The sequence below is a fragment of the Anoplophora glabripennis genome, unplaced genomic scaffold (assembly GCF_000390285.2).
Source record: "Anoplophora glabripennis isolate ALB-LARVAE unplaced genomic scaffold, Agla_2.0 scaffold192, whole genome shotgun sequence".
Lineage (NCBI taxonomy): Eukaryota > Metazoa > Arthropoda > Insecta > Coleoptera > Cerambycidae > Anoplophora > Anoplophora glabripennis.
In genome coordinates this window covers 59,987-65,224 of record NW_019416579.1, presented here as the reverse complement: position 1 = coordinate 65,224, position 5,238 = coordinate 59,987, and the positions used below count along the sequence as shown (strand labels likewise).

The following is a 5,238-nucleotide window of genomic DNA, read 5'->3' as shown; positions in this document are numbered from 1 at the left end:
CTCGAAAACATAGGTACACTACTTTGAAAGTTAAAATAATTATGAGAGACCTTTAGAAATTAAAATATCGATTTGAAATTTTCAGAATCGAGATTTTTTTCAACCTAGAAAATGATAAAATAACGAAAAAAAATATATTTTTGACGATTTTGGAAATTTTTAAAAATCTTGAGCGACCACTAAAAATTTTTTTTTGACATGACAAACTAACATATTTTCACAAGAGACACGGAAAAAAAATATTGTTGTTTTTTGGTCCACCCTATTATACTTACTGTTTTACAATGAAAGTAAATTTCTATTTGATTTTAAAGATTCTTATTCGAATCGTACGCCATTGTTATTGACTTATGACGTGCTAAACTATAGCCATACATTATCGAAAACTTCTTATTAAAGTAACTATTCTATGTCTCTACATTAATACATAAAAAGAGACAGTGGTATGAGGTTTTAGTGACCGCCAAATTTGTTTCACTCTTACATTTTTTTTTAATTACCACTTGAATAACGATATCTTGCAACATTAAAAAAATACGGGTCAAGCCTTTCGCCACATTATTTTATTTTATGGCAATATCTGAAAATGTGACGAACATCCTATTATAACCAAACCACTCGCACGCCACCGCTATTGGGAATAAAATATGGCCATGTAGGAACCCAAAGAGTATATAATTATTTCAATATTCACCACAGCACATTAAACTGCGTTCCATAGCTTTCAACTGCACACATATCGGCATGTTTTTTTTTTATTTGCATTATTCTGTAATTAATCGCAATATTGTGGATAGGCTTGAATCTTCATGGCGGTTTATTATAGTTTAACGGAGGCCCAGATAATTTTCAAGATTTTTCGTGTTTAAAATAGGTTATCGTTTATTTGTCTCGGTCTCAAATTCTCAGAGCATATTATGGCAAAATGGAAAAAGTTGTACATCTATAGAGTGTAAATAAATAACGTGAAAAAATTAAAGGGCCTACCAGTGATGAAACAATCCTAAAATGTGGAAATAAAAAGATCTCTTTGTAGTAACCGTTTCTCACGTGTTTTGTTTTGTTAGTTTTTGTCAAGGGTGATAATAGGATAGCAAGAATGCAGGATATTTCTTTGAATGATTATTTTTTATGTCCCTGTTAATTTTGTTACATGAAAGACGTCTTGTTAATTATCAGCGAGGATCAACTTAATTTTTTCACATTTATTTATTTCCACCTTGTATATTTGAATGTATATCTAGTCCTTTAACAATGTCGGTTATTTATTTGGTGTTTTTGACATCAGTGGGAGCCACATACCCACACGTAACCGTAATTTAAATAATATTAACTACTATTCTATCGTTTCCTTTCTCGACTTAAAGTGAATTAATGATACATGTCTAACGTATTCCTTTGACTAATTTTTCGGTTGTTAAACAATAGGTAACAGATTTGGAATTGTAATAGGAAAAATCTTAATAAGATTGATTTACTTAACGGTTGATAAAATTGAGTTATTGTCACTTTCCTTGATAATGTTTGTTCAAGATTTAATCTGTTATTAGGTATCAGTAAAGTAGAAATTTTCTAAATTTCATGGTAATCGGATACTCATCATTCACACATATCTGTAAAATTTAAGAATTGTCGACAGTTTTGCGTCAATTACGAATTGGTATGATGTTTTGATTTACAAAAACATCCTGTTGATGCAAACATTTAGCAGTTTGCAAATTAAAATAATTGTGGGATCATTTTGGAAAGGCGCAAACAAAATATGCATAAAACAAAGGGGTATTAAAACCCACAGATTTTAGTGATGCCGACTTAGATTTATGAAAATAATTTTTATCTCTTTGGCGAAATAAATCGACGACATAGTCCAAGCATTATAGAGAAATGCTTACAGAAATTATTACCTGGACAAAAAAAATATGACCGTATAGAAAATCAAATTTTAAATTGAGTTTCTTGTTCTTTAAACTCGATCCAACATGGTGAAAAAAATCGCAAAGTTGCAAAAAACGGTTTTTCTAAAATAACTAAAAAAATATAGCACCCATTGAAAAATTTTAAATGAGAAAGTTGTACGTTTTAAAAAGATCTATCGACTGATTTTTTGTAAGTATCGATTGCTTTGTTACTTTTCGAGATATATCGGAAAAAACGTTAGAAATCTTCTCTTTTCTCTTCTTCTATAACTCGTTTACATCTACGTTCCCATACTTGCTATTTACTGCAAGTATAGCCCAAAATAGTACATTTTTGAAACATTCAAAAATATTAATTATTTTTCGATATATGGATTTTTTGAAAAAAAGGCGCTCTCGAAAATTGGCTAGATCTTCTCAGCGGATAGCCCTACAGTGACGATTTTCGGTTTATTTTCTTCTTAAAGAGTTATATTATCATGCTGTTAAAAAATGTTGACGATTTTATTAATTTTAAGGATCAAAAAATGTCTGAAAAAGTTGCACTTTTCTTGGGTATTTTTTTTCAAATAACTATTACAATTTTTATTTTATGAAAATGACTTTTAAAGAAAGAAATTGCTGACATTTTTTCACGAATTTAAAAAAAAAATGTTTTTCTACGACCTTCTGGAGCCGAGATAATTTTTTTATTTAAAAAAAAAATTGAGGGCGCAATTAACATTTTACAGCGATGCGCCTGATGGAGGTTAATATTGAATACTTATATTTAAAAAAAAATAGTAGGATATGTTTACTTGATTTTTAGTATTAGTAATTGAGTAATAAACTGAAGCATGCAAGCACTGAGTGCGTCAGCTGGACCGGACTGAGAAGTAGGGGGAAGCGGCGCGCGCTCTCTCTGAAAACTGATGACGTGCAGTTTAAATGGCTCGCACTTGTAAAATCTTTGTTCTCTCGGCTTCTGGACCACGTACAAAAATTCTTTTGTACTTAATCTGGGGTAGCTAATCACGAATATTATAGTCATTTTCGCCTTAGAAGCAAGATACATTTTTTTGCATTTATCGTCATTTTAATCATTAATAATATTACAGTATATTTCCTGTAATACCTTATTTTTTTTGCTTCATTAATCATACTGACGTACTTGTTGCAGGCTTTTTAATAATTACATCATCATTTCATTAATTAATTAATTTTGGTGTAAAATAAGTTTAAGAATTTAATTTATTTACAAAAATATTTAATAATTATACAACNTTTGCAGCATTAGTGGCACTGATTTTATTTGCTACGGTTAATTGTTGACTACAAATTTATGCAGCTTTAAAAGAAATCAAACATGTAAGTTGCCTATTCTCCATAAATATGCATATATGCAGTATTTATTATTTCAGTATTAATAAATTTACATTTCTGTGGAAAAAATAGATAATTTCGACGATTTGCCGATAGACATATAAACAAAAAAGCTTGCAAGCACACCCGTTTTGTAATTCTGCTGCTTATGCGGAATAGTATTTTAAGATAAAACCAAAAGTTTAATCGATGGTAATTTAGGATTTAGCGAAAATATAATCAAGTATTAAATTAATTCAGCAGATAAAATTTGTTGACTTACCTAAGCTGTAAAACACCGCGTCGCGGTTAAGAGCTTTGTAAATCGAAGTAGCCGAACAAAGAAAGATTAACACAAACAGCACAACGCTGTAGAGCACTCTAAACGACAGCCATTTGGATTTCAACTTCTTTGGTTCAGCCTGTCGTATTTCACTCAAAGGAAATAATCCCAAACATTGGGCGAAGGTCAGCAAATCCTTGCAAGACTGATAAAAAGTTTGGGGAACGTATTCTTTTCCTTTTTGATGTTTGGGCAACACTTTAATTTTGGTAATGTACTTCATTGCGGATAATTTAGTGATACTTTCATGAACTTGTTTCGAGCAGCTTGTAATACGTATTGTCTGTGAAACGAAGGTAACGTTTCACATGCGTTTTTAAATTCAATAACAATCCTGAATGATTTATGATTTTCAACTATTTGTATTCGTAAAACAAACATGTTGGATAAACATCTAAGTTCAATACAACGAAATAATTTTATATATCACGCAATTACAGCTATCGTATTACTGCATAAGTTGGTACTTTAAATAGAGTTTATTTAAAATTTTATATCGATTGCCTTGAAGTTAAATATTTATTGTAAGCGGGTAAACAATTTTCATAACGATTTTATACAATACCGTTCCAAAACTTGTATATTGATTGATTGTCGACAAATTTGTTTTTGTTAATCGAGTTAGTTACAAAAATAATCACAAGATTTTGTATATACGCAATTTTTCCATTTTTGTAAAAAACTGCATAAAATGATGTTACATATGAAAATTATGGAAAACGTTTTCGAAAAATCACTTTGGAGATTTTATATTAAAAATCTTGCTACGTAACTATAATTAATATAACTAAACCCTAGGATGACAAATTTCACGAGTTTATAATACAGATTATTTATAAAGACTTAACAAGGTTAAAATTTCTTTTTTTCTATATCGGTTTTTACATTAAATATAGACATTTATTAAAAGATTCTTTCTATTTTTCAGTTTAAAATAGTTTGTACTAAATTTGTCCTCATTTTTTTGCGTAAGGAGAGTATGTTATGATACATTTCAGTTAGATATTGAATTTTAGAACTCTTTAATCTCTGAAAATTTAGTAAAACTGATCTGAACTCTTAAAAAATTATTTTTGTACATTCCTTACCCAATTCTTTTTATACAGGGTGTTTCATTAGTGTGTACAAAAAAATCAGCATTACTTGGAAAATTTTAAAAAGTTACACTAAAGGGGTCGGTGTAAACTGGTTTTAAATTTTTCTCCAAAACCGTTGAATATAAGCAAACGAAATTTGGCATGATTGTAATACTTATAGAATCATATTTTACTAGTATATTTTTAATTTTCCTGGTTTGCTATATAATCCAAGCATTATAGAGAAATGCTTACAGAAATTATTACCTGGACAAAAAAAATATGACCGTATAGAAAATCTAATTTTAAATTGAGTTTCTTGTTCTTTAAACTCGATCCAACATGGTGAAAAAAATCGCAAAGTTGCAAAAAACGGTTTTTCTAAAATAACTAAAAAAATATAGCACCCATTGAAAATTTTTAAATGAGAAAGTTGTACGTTTTAAAAAGATCTATCGACTGATTTTTTGTAAGTATCGATTGCTTTGTTACTTTTCGAGATATATCGAAAAAACCGTTAAAAATCTTCTCTTTTCTCTTCTTCTATAACTCGTTTACATTT

General features: G+C 29.2%; 1 protein-coding gene across 1 annotated transcript in view; it reads right to left on the bottom strand.

The window, feature by feature from the left end:
- The window catches only part of LOC108906493 (gustatory receptor for sugar taste 64e-like), a 39,414-nt gene extending 35,847 nt beyond the window's left edge, over positions 1 to 3,567 (bottom strand). Inside the window, exon 1 of the mRNA XM_023455002.1 lies at positions 3,541 to 3,567. The gene's annotated coding sequence lies outside the window, so the exon portion shown is untranslated. The remainder of the gene's footprint in view (positions 1 to 3,540) is intronic.
- Positions 3,568 to 5,238: the final 1,671 nt, after the last annotated feature.